At 39.6% G+C, this 24,617-nt stretch overlaps 1 protein-coding gene and 1 long non-coding RNA gene across 18 annotated transcripts in view; one reads left to right on the top strand and one right to left on the bottom strand.

Moving 5' to 3' along the window:
* The window catches only part of DNM3 (dynamin 3), a 173,445-nt gene that overhangs the window by 59,123 nt on the left and 89,705 nt on the right, over positions 1-24,617 (top strand). The window lies entirely within an intron of this gene.
* Positions 7,852-23,599, bottom strand: LOC109145932. Of its 4 annotated transcripts, none has more exons than XR_002047644.3 (4): positions 23,445-23,599; positions 14,092-14,198; positions 11,986-12,284; positions 7,852-10,803 (listed from the first exon to the last, which is right to left on the bottom strand). It is a non-coding gene; the product is annotated as an uncharacterized LOC109145932 (long non-coding RNA). The 4 variants fall into 4 exon arrangements; XR_002047643.3 differs by having other exon boundaries at positions 7,852-12,078; positions 12,221-12,284; XR_002047642.3 differs by having other exon boundaries at positions 7,852-12,284.

Below are 24,617 nucleotides of genomic sequence, written 5' to 3'. Positions count from 1 at the left end.
ACTTCTTTTGGTCAAAAGACGTAAGTTTTGCTGGGAGACAGAGGGAAATGATAGTGCTAGTCCTTGCTTTGTAAGCTTTAAGGCAGCCAGTCCAGGCACCATCACACTAACACTACATGACCAATTCTCCCCAATAATTCCTCTATTGATTATCGAAGGAACAGTGGAAAAGGTCATCATAATATACAGATTTTTTTGGTTTTGTTTTTAAAAAGTATAGCATCAAGGCTGTCTAAAATACAACACGCATTCTGCTAAATTGGCTGGTTATAATACTAATGGCTGCATATTTATGCTAATTCTTTTTACAGTATAGCTATTCCAAGCCTTCCTGGCAATAATGAGCACCATATAGGTGGGATTTTTTTCTGGTTGCAGTAGTTTGTTACTACTGTTAACTTTAGGGGAGCTGACTCTGGAGCTCGGCTGGTATCAAATTGCAGCCCAGACTTTTTGTATTATTTTGTCCATGGGGATTTCATTCAGCCTGAGGGTTTTTTTCCCCTACCAGGACAGCTGGAAATTCACCAAAGCAAACTTCTGCATTCGTTTACAAATTCCATTTTTATCAGTGGGATTCAGGACAAAGTACTTATTATTTTGAATGGTAGAAGAATTATCAGCGATTCAAAGTATACATGAGAGCGGCAACAATCAGTCGGTCCTGATCACTCCCATGCAATGTCCAGCCAGGTATTGGGTTGGAAACCTCTTTCTTCTCTTTTATTTATTGATTGATTTTTTTTCCATCACATCCTGAACTTTAAGAGGTAAATTTTCCTGACAGTCAAAGGTTTTGTATTCTACATGGCAGCAGCCTGGCATGGTGTAGTCACTTTTTCTATGGTTCCCCTCCCAGTTTTCATTAGCACATATAGCATAAGTTACTTGCAAAGTTTCAACTGCATATAAAAAACTAAATACAGTTTTCTCAGAGGTGATATATTATATTTTACAATAATTTAAAACATTATTCATGCATTCTTTTCTATTATTTTATTACTTTAAGCAAAAATAATTTTTTAAAATTGATCTTCAGATCATAGATCGTAACAGGAGCTATTCAGAACACACACTTCTAGCAAACCTAAGATAAAAAAATATATACGCCTTAAATATTTATACTGACGGCTACAAGTTAAAAAACCCATTAAATTTACCTTTTTAGTTTGTGGGGGGGAAAAAAAGGCTTTATTTTAAGTTAAAAAAAATTAATAAAAAAGAAATGACCGACTTTAACTTTACTGTTGTACACTTCTCTAGGTAGTGTACCTCTAGGTAATATACCTCTCTCATTTCTTGCATGGGTTTTAGTGCACCATCAGAGCTCCATCTTTCTTGCAGTGATGACTGGAGGAAGGGGGGAGGGGAGTCACCTAGGTTCGCCAGGTCATAGGCCAGGTGTTCTTCCAAAGTAGGCCTTACCAGAATGTCTTCCCCGCTTTATTCTGAAGTCCTCCTTTTTCACAGTGTCCCTTAGCGTTTCTTATTCCCTAGTGTGCAAAACCTGTGAAGAAAAATACTGTATATGAGATCTGAAAGGAGCAGTGAGGGTCTTCTCCTTGGCAATAGCAACTTGCGTCCCCAATAGTCCATGCCGCTGCTTTCCCTTGCCCAGTCTAACCAATGTGCAGACTACTGTACAACAGCATTGTCCTGAACAGGTAGTCTGAACACTGGGGCGACGGAGCAGGATCTCCGGACGCGTCTATTTATTTATTTTAAATCCTCTTTTAGTCTCGGGGAAAAACTGCCTTCCTGCATCACGGGTTGTGCTCGGCTCTCCCTCACACTCTGCAGCACTCACTGAAACACACTGAAGTGCTGTGATTTCCAGTCTTGACGTGGCACATTTGCAGCAGACTGGGGATCTGGCAATGAATTTAGGACCAGGAAAAGGGGGAGGGCTGGGCCTGAGAGTCCATATATGGGATGATGTCACCCTGGGGAGGTTTGGGTATGCACTGTGCCGCTGGTGAGACCGCTAGAATTGCCTGCTCTCAGACATGGGTCTGTGTATAAAATGGTACCAGATGTTTTAGTGTAATGTTAAGCAGTCATTTCATCTTCAGGCCAGATTTTTTTCTTCAACTGGGCAGGAAGTGGGCCCCAGTATGGAAAAGCTGTAAAAAGTCAAGATGTACAGTTTCACTGCAGCCAACAGAGAGCGAGTTAATGTAGACGCAGAATTTGCTCTTTTGTGAAGGCTGAAAAACCGAATTTATAAAAAAGATTTTGCTCGGGAAGCTAATGTAATAAGCCAGTGCTTATTTTCTTTCTTTTTAATGACTCTAGTTGTGCTTTTCTATTTTGGCATTTCAGACCAAGAAAAAGGGCAAATAGGTTCATTTTTTCTTGGAACTGTCAGCGGCATGCAGGCTGCCGAGACTTGAACAGTAATTAGAGTTACTTCCTGAAAGTGAAGCCCCCATGAAAAGTCTGGAGAAATGTTCTTTGTCATAGCCTCTACATGAGTAATTAGTTCCACATGTGGCCTTCCTATTTCCCTTCAGCTATTTTGGCTGGCTGGTTGAATACTTTGCTATAGCTCAAGACTTAAAGAAGCTTTAAAGTTTTCATTTCAAGCATCCACTGTGAAAATAGCTATTTCTGGTGTCATAATAAATTGCTTCTGGTAGATCAGTGCTATTAGGCCTGGCATTGTTTTTCACTGGTAACCCTGCTGGTCCCATTTTTCTTTTAATGGTGCTTGGTGGAATTATTCTGCTGAATTTTATCTTTGATGTTTACCAGATCTGTTGAATTTTGCCAAGTATGACTTTACCGTAGATTTTAAGATATTCTCCCCACAGGCAACTAGCCTTGTTCTCCGGTAAATTTTTTTCTTTGTTGCTCATTCTGTTGAATCTAAGTGTTGTACTTAGATTGATTTTGTTGTGTGAGGTTTTTGTCTTTTTTTAATCTGCCTTAGCCCATGGTCTAACACAACCGCTAACAGAGTAAGTTCGCTCTTCTCAAGTCAAACCTGGAGGTGATTGTGTCTGGGTCTGGATATGCACTGTATGGAATTGTTGCCAGTAGTTATTTTTCTGCCTGGAATTCTGAGGAAAATGTCAGTATCTTGAGAGGTAGATCTTCACCAACTTCTGGACATGAATGTATATAAATCTAAATGTGTGCTGCGATGAGCTCTGGCGTCCTAAATAACTTATGCAGGATTTATTTCTTCTTAGGTGATGGCAGACTCTGAGAGAGGCGTAGTTCCTAGAGGTGCGCACAGGGTAGGTTGCAGAACTCTCACATCAGGGAGAATGAATGCAACAAACTTGGATGCCAGGGAATTTGGAATTGGAGTCTCAATCCAATGAAAAGGAGAAGTGACCTTACGCCAGCTTTGTGGTGGTGGCAGGGCAAGCACTGAATGTCTGTTACAGAATGCGCATCCTCCCATTCTCCCATTTGGATCACAGGGAACTAATGTGTGTCCAAGCAATGCTGAGGTTCCTTGTTTAATTAGCAGAGGTAGAGGTTTGAAGAGGTTTAATGTGAAGCGTGCTTCACTTAAAACCAGCAACAAGTGTGTCAGAGAAAGTGGGTTGGTGGGCAAGGGCTTTTAAAGATAAAACTGTTACAAGGGAGAAAGTAGAGCACACCATGGATAAACCAGGAGGGCTCCCTGTCTGCGTATCACTGCATGTGTAGGGACTGGCTTTTTTATTATATTCCCACTTGGCGCTTGCCTTGTGGAAGAAGAATACAATTTTGGAAAGACTGAGTGGTGATTTTTGTGAGTGGGACTCTCAGTGGAGTGGTCAGATTTTCCCCAGTGAGGAACTGTCAGAGATTAATTACTGCATGTGTCACCAAGAGCAAGAAATTATGTTGTCAAGGAAAGACAGTGTTCCAGGGGTCTTCTTTCCACACCAACAGAAAGGGACATAGGCTGAATAAAATGGAAGGCAAAACATTAATGAACCAAGCAGGTTTAGGGCTGAGGGAAGTAAAGTTTGGAGTCTTGCTGCCAAGTGCAGCAGCATTAGTCTGTGAGCTTTTCACGAGATGGTTAAATAGAACCAGAATAGCTCCCCACACTGGGGCCTGGAAATTCATTCCCTGTAAGTTTTGTTTCCTGGCAAAAGCAGAGCTTCAGAGGAATGAAGGAGAAAAACAAGGGGTTTGGGTTGTTCTGGGTGCCCAGGATGATGCTAAAGCCTTGTTGGGGAGAAACTCTAATACAGTGCAAAGCTATTCAGACCTCTAATGCACTTTTTCTTTCCTTTGTAAGGGCTGCTCAGCTGGTTACACGCATCTGTGTTAGATGTCTAGACGAAATCCCTCCTTTTCCACTTGATCTCTGTTTGGAAAAGAATAGGCCCAAGAAGCCATTGACATTTCCATTCCTTCTGATACCAAGTTCAGACTAGACTTGAAATATTTGAAATCTTTCACTAAATAGCTCCCCATCTCTGCAGTGAGGTTTGAACTGCTTCCTATCAATTTCCAAGGCTCTCCTGTATTTTCAGCCATCACAGCAGCAGCATGGCAGGCTGCTTTTGTGGTTGCAGTAATCTGCACTCAGAGAGTCAGTATCAATAATAAACTGTTACCCATAGTTTATCCTAAGTGCCTTCCAAAGGTAGTGATAAACTTTCATTTTTCACAAGTTTATCATCATGCTGACATTCCTGTCATGCTGTGCCTATGAACTCAGCCCCGTGATTAAATTATTTTCCACAAGCCAACAATATTCTTTGATTTTTAACTTGGAGGAAACTAAGGATTTTGAGAAGTCCAACTTCTTCATTAATGCTTATTTGGAGGATCACTATGAAAAAGAAAATAGCTGTATTTCTGCTAGATTGTTTTCTTTTCCTGGCAGACAGCAGTGTAGTGCCAAGCCATTCTTCATACTGAATGGGATGGACATCTTTGAAATGGTCATGGGTAGCACAGGAGCTATGTGCTTCTTGTTTGTAAAATGTCCCAGACTGCATTTACACCAGTGAAGTGGCTGAAGTGCCATTAGTGTGCATTTCTGCATTAAAAAGTTACTGTAGAAAGTGTCTGGACAATTGTAAATTTTATATCTCTTTGTAAAAGCTCTAGATATGATCCAGGGAATTCCAGAAGAGTAAGTGGCATGTCTGCAGTTGATAAATGAGTTGAAATAATAGCAGGCAATTGAACATAGCTATTTTTGAAATTCTCAAAGAGAAAGTTGTCTGCCATGATTTGCTGTAGCTTTTTTTGCACGTCCAGCCGCAAAGGTTAACCCTTTTTGGCACTCAATAAGCTAAATCATGATTTAAGGGATTAAAAATAGGTAGGCATACGATACAGGGAACAGTATGAGCAGGCTGTCAGTGCCATCAGAGCAAAAACCCCTGCAAAACTACCTCCAGGGTCTATTTTGGAGCTGAGTGAACAAAGTGAGTAGAGAATTAAATGCCAGTGAGAGTGAACAAATGCAGTCTCAATTGTGTTCACTTTTATCCAGAATGCATGGGGTATGGATGCAAGAAGGAAGATAAGGATAATGTAGGGACAGAAGAGGTGAGGATGGAGGAAGCAGCAGCACATGAGGCGAGAGTATCTGATTCTTGCTTCTGTCGCGTTTGTGACCTTTCTGTTCATGAATATCACTTAAGGTTGGGCACGGTCTAATGCAGTCTTGCAATCCTGTTGTTTCTTGGTCTTCCACTGTGATCAGACCCTTTTTTTAATTTTAAATTTACAAAAAAGAAAATTTGTCCCTTAGCAATATTGTTGCTTCTGGCCAATGCATGTAGGCGTGATTTGTGCTTTCAAGCAGCTCTGCCCATTGTTATGAGAACATGGTATTGAAGTGTGGTGCTCATTTTGAGCTCGTACCATCATCCTCATGTGTTGATTTTAGCATTATTCATAGTGTCGGAAAAGACTGTGAGGGTGGCAGGAGTTTAGCAGTGCTAACTGAAGCCCCCTTTGGTTGGGACTCCTCTGTGAAGGTTATATGACTGCTCAGAGCCACATCTATGTGCCTCACAGTTTTCCAAACAGTCTGGTCTCAGTATTTCAGTAAGTGATTTGATCTTTTATAAATTAGTTTAGTACAGCTCTGGATAATGTTCCAACCTAATGCCCCTCTGTTGTGTAGTTCCTGTAACACATAATGGACTGGTGAAAACCATAGTCTCTAAACACTATATTCCCTGTTCCCAGTCCTTTTTCCTTCCTCTATCTCATATCGCTTGTCCCCCTGTCCTTTCCCTTCTCATCAGACATGTAGTTTGGATGCTTTAGGATATTTAGTTTTTCACCTACTCTTTCACCTTTCTCTGCCCAGTTCCACATTTCTGCTCTATGTGCTTTGTCTCAAACTTCATTTAGGTTTATGGGAGAGACGTGAATGGGGAGAAGGCAAAACTGGAAGGGCTCAGATCAGTTATTTTGGGCATCTAACTGAGATGAAGTTCCTAACAACCATCTTCAGGAGCCTGTGTTTCCTTTATCTTTGGTGTGCAGGGGACAATTCAGCACCTCTCAGGTGGACATCTATAGTGAGCCACTGCTCATTTCTGTCCTTACAGCTGTGAGGAAACCAACAGGAGGTTCTATACTGATGTCACTTCTTTTTGCCTCATTAGCAGTCTGGTTATATCCACCCTGGTTGTAATATGTGCATCACTTTGTGGTCTGTATTGTTCAGCATTTTTTTTGCCTTTCTAGCCAGTGGTCAAAGTTTATCAATTAATAATCTGAAATGTTAGAAAAGAACCAGTGTGCTACAGAGCAGGTATTTTCATATACAGGTGACTTGGTGCTCACTGTGCATTTTTCAGCTTCAATTGTGTGTATACACTCATGCTGATATTTGCATATCCAAACTCTGATATTTGGATAGTAAATTGGTTTGGGGGAGCCATGTGTGCTCAGCACAGGGGTAACAAGTGATTATAATGACTGGCAATGTTTAGATTGCATATAGGTTATTTCATTCCTGCTGAAAAAAAAGTAGCTGCCTTGAATTGTTGTGGCCTTAATGGGAGGCATCCTCTCTGCCTGTCATGTTTTTCTTCAGGAAAAGAACAGGATATGGAATAGCTTTGACATTTCCTTAGTCATTGCTTACTCATACACAACACACAATTAGTGGGGATGCAAAATTAGCTGAGCTAAGTTAATTTTCAGAGCATTGGTGAAGAGCACGATATGCCCTGGATTAACACTGTCCTCTTTCTTGGCTGCTGTGATCTCCTCAACTGTGTTTTAGCCCTGAAGCACGTTAGTGTTAAGCTTTTGGACCCTTTATAAAACCCAGATGTGCAGCTGAATCAAGTGTTCCTTTTCCCCACTCAGGCTCAAATGTTTCAGTCAGGTTACCACATCACTGGAATAGCATTGCATCTCTCACAGGAGATGTCACTTCTGCTACAGAGTGGTTGTAGTATTCAGTAAAGCAAAATAACTGCACAGTAAGGGGGTGCATTTGAGGGAATGTAGGAGCTTGTTGTTTACTGCTTAATGAAAGCCAGGATATATAATGGATAAACTTGTAGTGTTTTATGTTTCTTTTTCCATTCTGTTCTAGAAAAAATTCTCTTTGAAAAGAGAACTGCCTGGGTGACTGAAAAAAGTGTATACTTTCTAGAAGTTTCTAGTCCAAAATTGTGTGTCTTGTTGGGTTTAAACTGCTGGTTTTGTCTAATTAGACTTCGGGGTTTGATTTACCCCTCAGAAATATTTTTATGAACATTCTTTCTTCTGCCCAACTAAGAGACAGTTTGTTGTTACTTTTGTGGGTTTTTTTCTGGCAAAACTTTGTGTTGCAGCTATTTCTATGTTTCAGTAACATAATACACTCTGGGGGCAGATCTTGGAGATCTTTGACTCTAATGAATACGAGTCATGTGAGAGCAAATACATGATTTATTGCATGAGTATATTTTTGATAGTAATGCCTGGAGATGTTTTTAGTGGGGGGAAGGGAGATCAAGAAAGAGAAGGATGCAGTTGAAAGAAATTAGTGGCAAAGTGATGTTAACTCTCACCTCAGTTCAAGCCTGTGGTTTGCAATTCCAACATTTTGAATGATCCCAAAACAAAAGCATCCATCCTTTTCACATTTAAGAGCAATCTTAAGGGAATTGTGTTGTAGAAGCAGATCTTAAAATGAACACCAGCAATATTGCTCAGGGCCTGTAAAACTGAAATCCATTTCTTCTAGTATTTATTGTCTTTGGCAGGACTATTATCCTCTCTTTATATTAACTGCTGCGTGAAGTGTCGTCTTTGTCTTGCCAAAACTTCTGTTCATAACATAATTTATTCATAGGTTTCATGCTTTTGATAAAGACTTAACAATAACGAGCCAGGTTCTGGAATGTGAACCAGTGAGTTCCTTTCCTGAGGCTGAATGCAGCAATCTGTCGTTTGTGCTGTGCAGAGATGCAGACTGTGAGGAGAGGTGACTGTCAAAGCTGCATTGCTGCAGCTCCATGAAATCTGTAACAGAACAACTTATCCTCTTTTATGAAATCTAAATCAGGTTTCCAAAGATTAGTAAGTGATATCCAAGGAGTAGTCATGTCTGACTTTTTCTGTAGGTATGAAGATTTAATCACTTACTCTTGCTGACTTAAATATGTAGACATAAGCATTTTAATTAGAATTAAAGGCCAACTTAAAAGCCTTTTGATTGCTCAAAGATTTTGAGATCTGATTTCTGCAAAAATTTCATGTGAACTGGTGAATGATAATGCTCTCAGGCATAGCTTACAACCTCCCTAAAACATTCAATATATTTCTTGAAGATGTGGGAAACAAAAGAGTTAATAGATCAACAGAATGTTATAATTTTTGTTGCATTGTCCCTAGTACTTATAGTTGCTTTTTTTATCAGTGTCTTCAAGGAAGAGAGGTTTCAAAATTCGTCATTACTACTCTATGTATATTCCAATTAAAAGAAACAGAAATTTTTGTCACTTGAGCTTCTGTGGCCAAAAGAGAGTTTGTGTCCTGCCTTCTTGGCAGTATGTGTTGGTTGTTCTTAGTCAGGTAAGCAAGGTATGATTTATCAGTTTAAAATCCTGATAAAGCTGAGCTACTAACAGACTTTCTCTGTTATTTACTTCACCTGTCTGCTTTACAACTATTTCAGTGTTTGACTTAGCTGTAGCTTTACATGCAGCGCAAGAAGACGTGTGTTTATCATGGCTTTGCTAATGCCTTCTTAGCAGTTGAGGCAAGATGTGTTCTAGAAACCTCCGAGCCATTGTGTTGGCCTGGTAGGCATTTCTTAGTATTTGACAACATCCAACCGCCTAAACTCACTGCAGCTACTAACCAGTAGTTTAGTAAAACATAAGTTCAGTCTTGTTATGTTCATAGTAGTTTCCTTTTCTCAAATTACTAAGCATTTTCAAATAGCTATGTAACTTCCAGAAAAATGAAGCAAGTTACTGAGAGTTTGAGAGATGGAGTCATGAGAGAGACGATGGAGAGCTTTTGAAGAGTTAAGTACCTTTCCTTGTGGATCATGTTAGACACAGGGGATGCTTTAAAAGTGTTAAGTCATGACAAACACTTCCATGGATGCCTCTTGGTTCACACTCTTTAGAGATCAGAAAGTTCTTCCCTGTCCCTTCAAGTGTTTGAAATCACAGCAATAACTTCACCTTTGCAGTACAGAACCCCAAAAGAAACAGTGTTCATTCTTTGAAGTCTGTGTTACTGCTTCAGTATGTTTTTCTGTGGGATATTTCATGACTCTTCTCTCCTTTCATGTTCTTGCAATGCTGATCTGTGCTCATCTGTGCTCTCAACTGACAGCAGCCATCACTGCGTATTGATCTGTTCCTTTTATGACAGCTTCATTCCAGGCCTTCCTTTTGCTGATGGAATGACTTTTCCTTGGATGTATAGAATTACCCCCTCTGCTGTCCAACTGAGTACTTCAACCTAAGAGAGCAAATACTTTATCCAAGCCTTTTATGTGTAACACTTAACCTCTTGAGGATCTGGTCTTGATTGAAAAACAAAACCTCCAGAACACCCAACAACCCACCCACAGCTCTCTCTGGCTGCTTCCATGGGTAACACCCAAGATCACCTTGCCCCTATCACTGCTCACATTTCACATCTCTGCAGTGGTTCCCTTTGTTACTTTTACATGTGATATATGCATCTCAGTATATTCTGAAGACTGCCTAAAGTTTGGGGATGAAGTGGACAGCTCTGCTCTCTATTCCCTAATGGACCTTTAAGGTGTGTTTATTAAGTGTGTCTTTTCCTAAAGCCTTACAAAAGCATTTTTTGGTTGAGCACTGGACCAAAACATTGCCTTGTGTTGGGTTTTTTGTGGGAAATGTGGAAAATACAGAAGAAGCAGCAATTTTATGCATTTTAATGTTGCTTGGCATATAATTCACAAACACTATTCAGGTAGAGTGAGACCTGAAAATGCATTTAAAAGGGTAAAATCAAGAGAAAGCCAGGAAAATTATGAGTATGTATGCCTGAGATGCCTAAGGATGCCTCTGAAACTCTGCAACCAAACTGGTTTCACAAGCCTGATGAAGCCGAGCTTCTTTACAGCTAGAAAAGTTTACATACCTGGTGTACGTATTAAAAAAAACCCAAAAGACTTTGTAGTACAATATTATTTTCTAGTATTTTTCTTCTTCTCTATGCTTTTTCTGGACTACTTCAACAAGTGTTGTAATTGTTACTAGATTAACTTGTCTATCCCATAGGTTCCATCGTTCCAGCTCTTGTGACATGCAGCGTGTTTCATCCGTGTCAGATGGTTCCATTGAGGAGATCAGAAAACACCCTCGAGTCTTACAGCACTCCCCAGCCAGGCTGCAACCAAAGCACGTGGTGCAAGTTTAGCTTTTTGCATTCTCTTCCAAACCTCAGTTTTCAATGACCTTAGCAAAGACAGTGTGTCAAACAGCTGTGTCATGTTCTAATGCACAGAGGAAGAAGGTTTTCAGATTTTATACCTTGTAGACCAAGACTGGCTAAGAAACTCTAGGGAAATGTACTGGGTTATCCCACAGCTTCCCTCCACAGGTGGATCTGTATGTTTTTTGGCACTTAACAAAGGAAATATTTTACTGTAGACCTAACAGTAAAAATTAGTAAACTGAGAAGAATTATCGTGTATCTGAGAATCTTCTGAAGCAAATTCAGAGTTTGGAATGGTGAAAACTTGATAAAGCTGGGAAAAAGTAATTTGAAATAACTGTATGGAAATGGGAATAACCAATAGAAAGGTTTGTTCATGGAAATTCGGCTTTGTTTGGACATGAATTTAATGTAAAGACTCTGGGGTTAGAAGTTGTTGTCCCAAACCTTGAATACTTGGGTTTTTTCAACACCCTGATCTGGCTAGGTTTCAGGGTCAGCACTTAAGGATGTGAAGGTCTGAAGTGCCCGGTTAGTCTGGCACTGAGCTAATGGGGGATGCCAGTTCTGTTACATGATTTTAGAGCATGTGATGCTGTACAGATACCTTTCCATCTTAATTGGTGGGAAAAAAAGAAGTGCTTTCTTTTATATTCATATTTTTAATTTTTTTGTTAGTTTTCTACTGACTGCTTCTTTCCCCAGGTAACATTTTTCATTTTCATATATGTAAATATAAGGAGGCATAGAATCAGCAGAACTTTCTTTTCTTCTTTTAACATGTCAAAGAATTCTCAGCTCACAAGGCTCCCTCAGAAATAGGCCTGCAAACCAGGTAACCCCTGTGCTCTGGATTTTTCTCAACAGGCACATTAGTGCTGAGCACCTTTTAAAGCAGAGGCTGTCTCTGTCAGGCAAGATGTGTTCATCCCATACCTGTGCACATTCTCTCAAAGGCAAGATATTGCCAGATATTATTTTGCTGGGTTTTGCTTAACTCGGTCTTCGCTTCCACCTTGCAACTATGCACAACTTTAGTGTCTTGTCTTTACAGGGATCAGTGCTGTGTGGTTCTGATGTGCTTAACAAGTAGTGCTTTTGGGAACATTTTTCTACACAAACATCCCCTCCTACCTGGACTTTTACCTTGGGGAGGCAAAAGAGAAGGTGTTCCAGATTTTCTATTTTGTTTTTGCATCCCACTCATGCCTCACTTGAAGCCAATCTCTAAAAGGGATGAAATCCAAACAGTTGTTAACTCATAGAAACAACAAATGCATCTGACAAACAGCAGCTCATCATTCATTCTCATTCAGTGACACGGAAACCCCCAGAGAGTGGGGAAGAAGGAGCCTCCTGTTTTGCAAACCTCCTTTGGTGTCCGATAGAAACACGGCATCCTTGCCTTGATGTTTGGATGTCATCAGGAACTGCTGAGAATGCAAGAGGAAAAAAATTAGTTCAGGCTATGAGGAATAGGAGGAAAAGATGAGTTTTATGTAAACAAAGTCAGAAAAACTTTGGAAATAATTGTTTAAATCATCTAGGAAAGCTGGTGGAATGTCATAGTTATGGAGGCTTTTTGGCAGAAGTGGTATTTATTGGCTGGGTTTAGTTTAGCATGGAGAATGTCAACTAAGTATAAAGTTGTTAGTGCTGGAAAACCCTGCTGCAAAGAGGCATAAAATGCAGCAAGCTGTGTGGTGCACACCAAACCTGGTATGCCTGAAAACAGCAGGTTCACACAGACACAGCCAGCATCATTTGAGTGTGCATATTTTATATATACTGATTTATTACCTAGATCCAGTGGTACTTTCTAGGAATGATTTACCCTAACAAGATAGAGCCCAGACGGATTGCAGTGTTTTCATGCACAGAGTTGTCTCCTAACTCCTATGCTGACAAGATTCTGAAAGTGGACTTCAGACCCGGATTTGTGGAAGGGATTTCTTCGTTGACTCTCTATGAAACATTGCATGGAGGAAAATGGAAACCATATGCAATTCACTACACAGATCTGTTTTTCATTTAAATCTTTTCCTGTATTATATTTTCTGCTAGTAGAGGAGAGAGAAACAAACTGCTAGATGAATAGTATGGAGCTTAAAATGAAAGGAGTGTGGTTTCCTTTTTTTTTAAGTAAAGAAAAAATTTGATCAGCAGTATAATTTCGTGTAGGATTCTATATAGAAAGAAGATAATTTGTATATAATAGGTTGGAACATCTGTTAATTTAAGTCTTAGTGAATTGAATTGATATCATAGATCTGGGAGGGTGCTGAGTTAATAGAGCTGTACCTACACCGAGTGTAGGCACCACAATGTAAAAGTCTTGATGAACTCTGCACACAGAATGAAAATATGCAGTACTGTCTGATACTGTTCAAAACATCCTTGAGCTGGTGTGGAGTTGTGGAAAACTTCACCATCTCTGAAAAATCAGTGGATTTACTCAGAGTCTCAGGGTAGATTTACTCAGAGTCTTGGGTTTAGATTTTTTCACCTAGTTTTGAACAGAAGTTCAGTTTTTAAAAGTTCACTGAGACTCTTTAGTGCCGAGGTAGTCCCTTGGTTTTTTTGCACAGAATCTGGGCAAAGAAGCACTGCAGGACAAATAAAATAGAGTACAGCACTTTAAACAAAGCTGAGCTTTTTCATGTATTGGATATGTTATACTTTGAGTTCAGTCTGTGAGTGAAGGACTTAACTGGCTTGAAAGGGAAGTTGTGAAGATCTTCTGCCTCTTGGACTTTTTGGAAGCTGTACAAAATGGAGCTCTTCAGTGATAATTACCAGGTGCTCAGCAATATGTATGTGCACGTGGTAAACACCTAGATTTGTCCAGGGATTTCAGGCTGTATTATCTGGCAGTGTAAACAGCATGGTAAGGAATCTTTGTTTGGTCAGGGTAGTAGTGAAAAGAGGAGATGAATCCCTAGGTCCAGTTTTCTTAGATTTCCAAGGAGAACATCTAAATCTGCTTGAAAAATAACAACACTATGATAAAGGGATATTGCAGACAGTCAGGAGTGTTTGTGCACGTCCTGTCAGCCTCACAGATTAAAGAAGGCTGAAGGACCAGTTTCAGTTGCTAGATGTCTTTAAAGAAACTTTCAGTGTTTTCATGTAACTATTACAACAATGCTAAAGCAGCTTCTGAGCAGTAGAAATGCACAGATCAAGCGACAGTACACACTTTATATGGTGAAGAACTGCACAAAGAGCCACTGAGCTCACCAAAGCCATTGGAGGGCCTTTGAGAAAGCCTCAGTGGATTGCAGGCTGATGATGCTGCTGTCATGCAGTTGGTTGAAATCTGTCTTGATTCAGTTACCAGCAAAGACCTGAAGGCACGTAAGGGCATAACCGAAAAGCAAGTCAGAAAAGCCACAAAATGTTTCTGCTGTTCTGTCAGTGTCGTACAACTCAAATGTTCTCTCAGAGTATTTGAATTCTGAGCAGGAAAAAAAATTGAAATGTGATTCAATGGAATGAAATTCTGCATTCCTGCCTTCTGAACATCAAATACAGGAGAGAATTGTTTCTACTTCTTTTCAAAAAGGTGTTAATTATATATACCTGATTCCTGTACTGGCTCTTTTTCAAAATGCACTGAGATTTCTGTCCTGTGAGAGTAGCTACAGACTGATTTGGGGTTGGTGTGGTCAAAGCTTCATAGAAAACCTTGCATTGAGAGGGGGAAAAAAGGATACTTTAATTTATATAATAGTAAAGTGCCGAGTGGACAGGACATGTAATCATTGTATCCTTGTGTCTTATTGACAAAGCATGTAAGATCTTATTTTGATTACTACAGAATAATATGTAACAATATCTCACTCATCAAAATACTAAAGAACTCTAACAAAATGAATGTAATCCTTATAAAATGTTTGCCTTGTATAGTTCATTCCCTTTAAATGTCTTCTGCTTGTATCTTTAAACTGTAAGCACTTAAAAATATTGATTCCCTCTGTGTGCATCCAAATCTCCATATAAAGATGTAACCCTAAATTATAGCATTTAGATACTGCTATAATGAAAATATTTACCATTAATGTTTGGCTTGCACATTGTTTCACAGAATCTTTTTTTTTTTTTTTTTTCGTTTCTATTGGGTCCCTTAATTTTGGAGGGATGGGAAATATTTTGTTTTTCAGGTTGGCTAAATCAAAATGCTGTTTTTAGTCTGAAGTTTTCCAGTTAGCTAGGGAGAAATATGTTTTTGTGTGGAAAACTTAGCTGTTTGAATGTATTTGAATTATCTGAAATTTTATTTATATGCTTTCCACCTGTTGAGAAATATATGTGGTGGTTTTTTAGCTTTCGTTCATAATTCAAGTCCCTGTTTTGAAACTTCATGTTTGGTATACTCTGAGGTATTGACAGGCAGTTGCCTTGACTAGGAAAAACAATCATGAGCATTTAAAAAAAAAAAATTTGGTGGTGTCCTTCCTGTCTTCACTTTGAAGATCTATGAGACATTTGATTATGTAAAGTCAATATGTTGCTATTTTGGAGTCTGTTATGTTTAAATATACTGTGCATTCAATTCCAGAGCTGTTAGTGTTTTGTTCATTCATAGAAGGGCTGATAGAAAATTTCCTGTGCAAGAGGGCAAGTTTGTCTAAATCTCTATGTAATGAGACTATTTCTATTCATGGCCACACTTCATTGTCTGTTTATTACACCATCAGCTTTCTTTTTCTAAAAACTGCACATCTCTTGTGATTGGAATAGAATCATAACATAGGAGCTGAAACAAGAGGTGATCAGTGACAGGAGAGAGAGATAGTAAAGTGTAGAGGCAATATTTAATTACTTGAAAAGGGGTGACCGTAACAGATGTTGGATGTGATGGATTACTCAGTCTGCTTATTAACTACAGTGCTACTCTGCTCCCAGCCACCACACAATCCCTTCAAATCAACTTGTTCTAACAACAAGCTGGAAAAATCAATGAAGAAATCGGATCTGATTGCAGATTATACTCCAAAGAGAGGCCTGTGTGAGGTCTGCATAAACCCCTGCTTCTGAGCTTAGACTACACCTGTGTATATGTACAGTGCTTTGTATAATGAAGAAACTCGCAGGGGTTTGTTTTCGTTTGTTTGTTTGTTTTTTCACAAGTTGTTCATTTTTCATTATAGACTTGGAGATTTAAAGACACAATGATAATGATTCCATCCACAGGAGGGTATGCTGGAAAAGCATTAACTCAGGAAAGAGAGAAGGGAAGGAAGCTCCATAATTCCTCAGTGTTGGAACCATTCTGAAGAATTAAATGTATTTTTTGATAAGATAAGCAGTATGATTGGAGTGAAGACTGAATCATGATTTTTGCGCTTGTCTTTGTCATAAACATGTATGACCTTGAGCAAATTATTTCTACTTTGGGTTCTTTCTCTTTTCTGTAAAGCTTTCAGAAGAACTTGTTATAGTGCAATGCAAGTGTTTGTCTGGAGCTCTGATAAAGTAGTAGCAAAAAACAGGTAGTAGAGAATGTTTGAAGTTAGGCAGAGACATTAGGGAATTATGCAATAGGAGACGGTTTGTGTGTAAATTTATTCTGTTCCACAAAATCTCCTGCAGTGTCCCCTTTATGATAACTCCCAGAAGTCCTGCATTTGAACAGCTAGAGGAGAAAAAAAAAAGTCTTTCATATATTGCCTCAGTCTTATGAGAAGAGGTTTACAGAGAGATCCAGCCTGACTGGAATATTATCTGTCAGTTAGTGCTTCTGGATCCTTAACACCTGTAAAATTTGTCTAAGGCTACTTTGAACTTCAGTGCGCTGGATTCAGTTTGGAACTTGAGTGGAGTCTCCTTTGCCATGTGGCTGAAGGCCATATTTTTCCATCTATGTTTTCAAAACCACATCTCTTGTGTCATCTTTCAGTTTCTTGAACTGATACTATCACCATTTATCAATCTCTGACTTCAGGGACCTTCAATTCCTTCCCCCAGGGACTTCCCCTCTTCCACTATTGTATCTGCAAGCCATGATATCCTAAGAATTGCCATCTAGAAGATTTAATAGTGCAATTCTTTCTGCACCCAGTCCCTTTGCTCCCCAGAACCATTCTAGTCCCACTTAGCCATTTAGCCATTAATGCGTGAATACTCTGATGGAAATCTGGTTTTTATTTTCCTTTCATTCTTCTGTTGTTTTGTTGCTTTGCACTCAACTGGTCATATAGAAGGAAAAACTGTTAGATTGTGGCCAATCTGTCATAATATGTGACCTTTCTATACCACATGGAGTTGAGTTTGGAAAGAACATCCTCTAGAGAGGAACCTGTGGAAATCATGCCTGCATTATTCACCTGCTGCAGTCTAATTTCCCACAGGATTTTGGATAGAGGCTGCATTTATCTTCACTACCAATCATAAATGTCAATATTTTAAAGTAATTATTAAATATGTCTGCTAAAGGCCAAAAAACTAATGGTAAATTCCTTTTACACAGGGTATGTGCATATAATTAAAGAAAAACATTCTCTAGAGCCAGGAAGTCAGAAGTGAGGCCTTATGTTACAGTATCAGAAGGTAACATCAGGGAGAGCTGTTAAACGTGTACCCAATTGATAGTCTTCTGTGTAGAATCTGGTAATTTACACCATGCTCCACTCCTTACGTTTATGAAGGTGTTGGTGATTCATTCTTTTAATGTAGCTTTGCTATTACCAATGAATTTTGTTCTCTTGTATTGTGTATCATAGCACGCTTATCTGACTGAGTCTGTGGGGTTTTTTTTGGTGAGATTGATCTTAATTCTTTTGCATAGGTCAATCATAACTGTGTTTCATTTGTTTACCCCTACTTACCTTCTCCAAGATAATTTGTGACTTGGTTTGCAATGATAGTGATATACCTGATTTGAGGCAATTAAAATTGTTCAGTACGTCTTGTGGAAGTAAATGTTATTGCAGTAGCCTAGCCTCATCTTGTTAAGGTTTGCTAAATCTCCAGGTTCTTATTTCTGTGGACCTTGGGATGCATTTATGAAGAAAGGGAAAGTGGAGTCTATGACAGTAAAGGAAAAATAGCAGAAAAGATCCTGAGCAAATACTATCAGATGAAAGATTGGAGAAGTGGGGAGGACAACAGTCTTGGGAAGGGAGAGTTGGAGAAGGGAGCAGGCTCTGTTCTGGAGATTTGTGTCATGTGAACAGGTGGCACCACAAGCCTTAGAATATGTTGTTAGAACACCATAAGGAGCTTCAATAATATTGGCAGCCTCCCAGAAATCTTCATATGATGTTTGGAAGTTTAATGATAAAAATTTGACTTGGCAATAGCAGCCAAGTACTCCAAGGGTTTGTGGTGCAAATGCAGGTGTCAGATGCTGAAAGAGCATCCAAAGGTTGGAGTAGGTGTGCTTGAAGACTTGTTAGCTGGTTAAGAAATGAAGGCATTGGTATTTAGTTAACCCTTCAGTCACAGCTAGGTGACTGCTTAGGAATGAACTGTCTTCTGTCTTCTGCTGTGTGGAAACCCAGATCATTAAAATTGGCACTTTGTGTCTATTATACCTGAATATGTTCACCTTGACCTGGTTTCAGCCAGTGAAAGGACATTGTCTGAACACTCCCACTAGGCAATGAGAGGTTAGTCTTAGGAGCTCTTTCTGTATATTCATTACTTGCTATTCGAACTAGTTTGCTAATATTGTTCTGAACGATATTAATTTTGGAACCAAGTTGTTTCTCTAATGTGCAGGAAAAATCCTGCTTTGCTGTCCTGTAATTATCTCTTATAACTTTTGAAAACAAATGACCCTGTTTGTACCTTTCAGTGGAGACATTATGTATTGAGGGCATTGCTAAAGCATGGTTATGTACATTAACAGAAACCTCTCCTTGCTTTCATACTGCTTTTGTAATAAAGTCACATTTCACTGGAAAAGGCTGCAGTCTGCTTTCCATCTCCATTAAGACTCATTGTAAGCCATGCTATGAAAATTCCTGAATGAATGGCAAAATTGGAGACCTGCTTACTTGTTTCCAATAGAAATGAGAAACCAAATTTAGCTGAAATGTTTATTCTGTCTAGTGAACATCTTGAATTTGCTAAGGATATTTCCTTCAGAACTTTGTGTCAGTTTCTTCCCAATGTCAAAGGGAAAGTTTAAGAATTCTTTCAAGCCTTGGACAGCACGGAAAGCAACCAGAAAAGGAGATAGACAGTCAGGGAGGTACTACACCTCTGCTTGTAATCTTCTTAGTGATGACTATTTGGGGGCTAGACTTTTACTGTTTTCTAATGCTCACTACCCTACTTGCTCATACAGTTATGAGAGAGTAAACTACAAACAGTAGTTTGCAAAGTTCTGTTTGCTTCTGCCCAGTAAAAAATACCCCAGTGGTTAAAGGAGGTGAGTACCAGAAACTGCAGGATGTATGTGACTTTAGGAAGTATGGCAGAGATCCCTGGCTGAATTGGCATGGAGTTTTCCTCCATGAGCTCTCAAAGTAGAACCAATGAGACCTGATTATATGGGATCCTTCAATACTATTTTTATGGTTGTTTTTTGAAACAGAACCAGCTTAATAAACAGTGCTTTTGGACAACTGCTTGGGAGCTATGGAGTAAAAGTATCATATGTGTATTTATCCAGTGCCACCTGCTGAGCCAGCAGCTGCAGTGTGCACTGGGTCTCTTCCATTGTAGCCATTGATGCTCTGATAGTCTAACTCGGGTATAAAGGCTACTTTATACTGCCTTGGAAGATACGATTCCAGAAATTTGTAAGCGCTACTTTCTGTTTTTCTTGCAAGTTGTGCTGGGTAAGATTTGTGCCCTTGCCTGCAGCTCAGAGCTGCTGCTTTACTAAAACGGCTCCATGGTCTCTGGTAGCTTTAAAGGGAAAATGGGGCTTATTTTACGTGTTACTATTTTCCTTGTATTTTTTGTAAGAGTGCAATTAAAATGCTATTTACTATCGGTTGCCCTCCAATCCCCACCCCCACCCTTCTTAATTGTTTACTTGGAGCTCAGAGAGCACAGTTCATTGTTAGGAAGAAAGAGAATAATTCAGACAACTTGGTCAATCAGTCTGCAGCTTGTTTTAATTTTTACACTGCCTCTATTGTGTGGAAAATATGACTTTTATAAGCATGATAGTGCATCCATGAAATGAGAGTTTTTGCAAATGTTACATCCATAAAATGAGTAGGTTTAAAAAATTGATTCTGTACTCTTAGACGATACTGTCATGTAAGTTGTTGCAGTGTTTTTAGATATACGCTGTACAAGTATTACAACCAGAAATCTACATGAAAGGAACATTGTTTGCAAAGTCAAGTACTCAGAAGCTAGGAAATAGTAGATTTATGGTTGTTTGTACAAATGTAATTCTCTCCTCTTGTATGTGCTTTCTGCACAGTAAATGAGGCAGGAGTCCTAGAGAAAAACAGTGCACAATCACGTAATCAGATACTTAATCACAATGCGTACACACATGGAGCAGAATGGAGGTTGTATGTGCAACCATAAATCTGACATTCCCTGACTCTCACGTGCTTGATGTTGAAAGAATTTCATTTAAGTTTTAACGTTGGCTGGCTTGGGGTATGATTTCCTAACTTTAAGAAGGAAGGAAGACTAAAAGAGTTTATTCAACTGTTAACGTTGGATGCAACTCTACGGGTGGAGGTTCAGGGTGAGGGGCTGAACTTCACAGCTGATCCTATTCTCAAGTGATCCTATTCCCACAGTGCAAGCTGTGGGAGCACTGCAGTGCTGGGGAGATGAGCTATGTATGCCCCAGCCCTATGTAATAAACTTACTGTAACCACTCTCTCTGCCTTTTCGACCTTCACCCTTCAGCATTGCCAGAGGAGTTGTAAGGATTAGCAGTGGTGGCTGGCAGGATGAGGAAATTGTCTCAGTGCCATGGCAATTCTTTGTCAGATTCAGATATTGTGGGCACAACAAATGCCCAATTCAGGATGTTTTCCTTCTGCATGAACAAAAGTGAGGCAGAATTTAATGGGTTGGAGAAATTGTAAAATCTCCTGGCTTGAAGACTTGTTTTGGGTTTGTTTTTTCTCCCCCCTGCTGTGTCTTATCAAGAGCTACAGATTTGAGAGATCTTCAAAGATTAATCCACAAGATGGATTAACAATGGGAAATGTGAGGGAGTTAAAAAATTTTAGATTAGTATCATCTGCTGAATTTGAAATGGTGTTGTACCCAGATTGACTCTCTCACAGTTCATCAAGATTTTTGGAAAAGACTAGGTGGTTGTAAGAAGGTTAAATTTATCTTCTGTAAAAATCCCATCAAATCTGATGGACAATTGTTCAAAAATATAACAGCCATCTTGCACAAAACCAGCCAAACCAAAACAACCTGTAACTGTCCAGCTATTCCTGCCAGCACTGAGCTGCTTTAGGGTAAGCTTAAGGAACTGGGCACAGTTCATCTCCCTTGTCACCTTGCCTTGACTGCTACATCACAACCAAGAATTGCCTGTGCTCTTGGACGCCAAGTGGGATTTGTGCATCCAGCACTGTATTTGGGTCACAAAGCTTGCAGTCAAGTGAGCAGATTCTTGGCCTTCGACCCCTGGCTTTTTAATACCTCACCTCAGTTGTGTAGCTCTCATGTGGAACTGCACTGATCAGAAGTGTAATGTGAAACTGATTTTGCAAAACAATAAATTGCAGAGAACTTGAGGAAACAGCTGGTTTTGGTTAGTAAATTGCACATAAAATACAGAACATCAGTAAATGGAAGTCTTGGCCCCAGGAGGGGAGAAGCAATGTTTAGCCCCCTCGCTTTCCCTGTGCTGGCGATTGGTTTGAGCTCACTTGCTTTTGGCCCCAAAGGGGGCTGTTCCAGCAGCCTGAATAGCCAGAGCATTGCAGAAGCTCAGTCACAACCTTCATGTCTGCCTTTGCTGGAGATTGTGAATAGCAAATTACAGCAGCAAGGAGTCAGAGCTTGACACGGGAATACCTCTTGACAGGGGCGTTTCCCAAGTTGCTGGATTAGCCAACTCTGTAGACCGTGGTGGCGGCCAGAGTGGCATAATCTGCTGGGTTAGCTGGACCCCAGGTTTAAAATGCTTCTGTTCTTGCAACGCCTTATGATTTGCAAAGACAAATAAATCACACCAAGAAAAAGTAAAAACTATCCCAAAAACCCACAACCAAACAAATCCTAAAATAATAATAATAATAAAAAATCCTTCTTTTGCAGTTAACACTGAGTAACTAAGTATTTATGAGGTTCACACTAACTACAGCAATAAAATGTAGTTGATATTGAATTAATCTTACCAATTTGATGCATGTGGTAAGGATGATGGTTGCTTCAATCCTTACTGTACCAAAGATGTATAAATTTAAATTATGTTTTGTGAACTGGAGCTCTCTTTAATGTTGACTTCTAGCTGTGTTGCAGCTAAACCCGTGCCCAGATCCAAGACTGCAGACGCTCACACACAATTAATCTCACAAATTTATGAATGCCAGAGCATGGAGTAAAATGAAAACAACTGGAGGAATGTATAAGAGGAATAATTGGACTGTATCCAGATGTGCATGTGTAAAACATCACTGATTGACTCCTCCCCCATATCCTGCCTGAAGAAAGGAATTTTTTTCAAAAATAAACTGGGGTTATTTGAAAGAAGTTGTGGTGTCTGAATGAAATCTAATAGGCAGGATTAGTGGTAATTAGGTACATTCTTTGCTCCTCGGTTTTTTTGGTTTGGTTTGGTTTTTTCCAACTCTTTTAGTATCACTGAATTTAGCAGATTCTTTGCAGTTTCAGTGTTACAGCTGGAGCTTTTGCCTTGCCGATTTGAACTGCAGGATAGTAGAGGAGAATCACAAGGATTGCGTGTGTGTGTGTTATGCATTGAAAACTTCATGAGCACTACCAGGCATTTGTAAGTTCTGTATCAGGATATTTTTGTGGTGAAGGTTGGTTAAGAGGCAGAGGGACACTTGAAAGTTTTTATATAGAGAGAATTTACTTAACAGAAAGGGAAAATAAAAAAAGAAGTGGCCCTTCCTTGTGTTGTATTTGCAGATTGGAGTGGAAAGGAAGGCGGTAAACATGCTGTTACCCAGAATTGGTTAAATGTCAGGCTCTCGGTGCAGGAGAACTCGCAGCGTATGCAGTCAGGGCCAGCGTCTTCCCTCTGCCACCGCTGTCCACTCTCAGACAGACCGGCGTTACAACAGGCATGGGAAGACAGGGAAAGGAAGGAGAAAAGCCTAGACTGGAGAAAAGACAGCTTTTGCTTTACTGCTTTGTTGATTTAAAAAGAAATAGATAAATCTGTCATTTCCCTAATTATTTTAACGCACTTTTTATATTCTTCCTCTTCAGTAAATCGCATTGCCCACCTTTAAACACTTGTGTGCTTTCTCAGCACAAACTTTTCCTAGACATTTCGTAACACTTATTTTTCTCTCCAAATTAAAGTAGCAGAAACTTTGGCTGAGTTTCACAAAACATCCTTACCGACTTGCTCTACTGTCTTATGTTTACTTTGGTTCTGTACCCAAGTAGGTTGAGAAAAAAGAAAGAAATAGCACTGAATCTTCTTAAAAACTGCAGTTGATACTTACTGTGGGGAAGGCTCGTAATGTTCTCATTCTTTTTCTAGTCCTTGCTCACACAGCACTGTCCCTGAAGCCAAGGACATGAAAATAAAAAAATTCTTTGGGGTTTGGACCACGAGACTGTAGCCACCTCCCTCCACTAAAGCCTTTATCGCAGAAGGACGCTGTGCCGGTTTCTTTTCACAAAATCTTGTTTTGGATTTCACCCTTTATTTTAGCTCTGCTTAAAATGGGGTTGAAGCAATATTACAATTTGGCTCCTGTTGAAGGGATGGGTTAGAACTTAGTCTTTCTCTGCTTCAAGAAGTTAGACTTTTTTCCGTCCTCTAATGGAAAAGGACATGCTAAACTGTCCAGGCAGGCTCGTATTGTTGCCAGGGATGCAATACTCTTGCACTTACACTGAATGAGCACAGAGGCACGGTACTGTTTCTACACCAGGTATAAAAGTGCCAGGCACGAATCTGATTTAATAGAATATGTGAATATGTTTTTGAACTTAGTGTCACAATGTTTCCACTAGAATACAGTAAAAGATTTTTCTGAAAAATAGTCATAGTCCTTGGATAAAGAGCTCCAGAGGTTCATCTGAAAAGGCTTCATAGTTGGAAAGACTCTTTAAAAAAAAGAAGTAAATTTCAGAGTTGCCACAGCTCGTCGTGTTGCTTCGCTGAAGCTGCAGCAGCTGTCGAGGTGAGATGGAGTTGCCTTGGTAACAGCACATATTGTATAACAGTACCACACCACCATCAAACCAGTGAGGTGAGAAGTAGTTTAAAAGCATTACTAAATTTTTATGGTACGTCTGCTACATTTTCAACCTTGTGGTTGGCTGAGTTTGTTCAGTGTAGCCTTCCTGGAGCCCAGAAAAAGCTCAACTGCTGAATTCTGTTCAGTGAAGAAAAGGGAGGGGGGAATCCCCAATTCGTGTTCATTTTTTTTCTTTAAATGCTGGAGTTAAGCTGTCTCGGTATAACTGTTCTTTTAAATTATGCTTATACTCACAAGGCAGTTAATGCTTTACCTAAACACATTTTTCTCTCTTTTTTTATACCTTCTATTCCAAGGAAGAGTGAGCTTTTTTTACTGTTTTTAGTAATGAAAGCAGGAGATATTTAGAAAAATCTGTTAAAACTTAGCAGGGAAAGCCCCCAAAGATGAAATAGGTCTGGTTCTGTG

Source organism: Corvus cornix, chromosome 8, assembly GCF_000738735.6.
Source record: "Corvus cornix cornix isolate S_Up_H32 chromosome 8, ASM73873v5, whole genome shotgun sequence".
In the NCBI taxonomy this organism is placed as follows: domain Eukaryota; kingdom Metazoa; phylum Chordata; class Aves; order Passeriformes; family Corvidae; genus Corvus; species Corvus cornix.
This window is presented reverse-complemented; position numbering and strand designations above follow the sequence as displayed.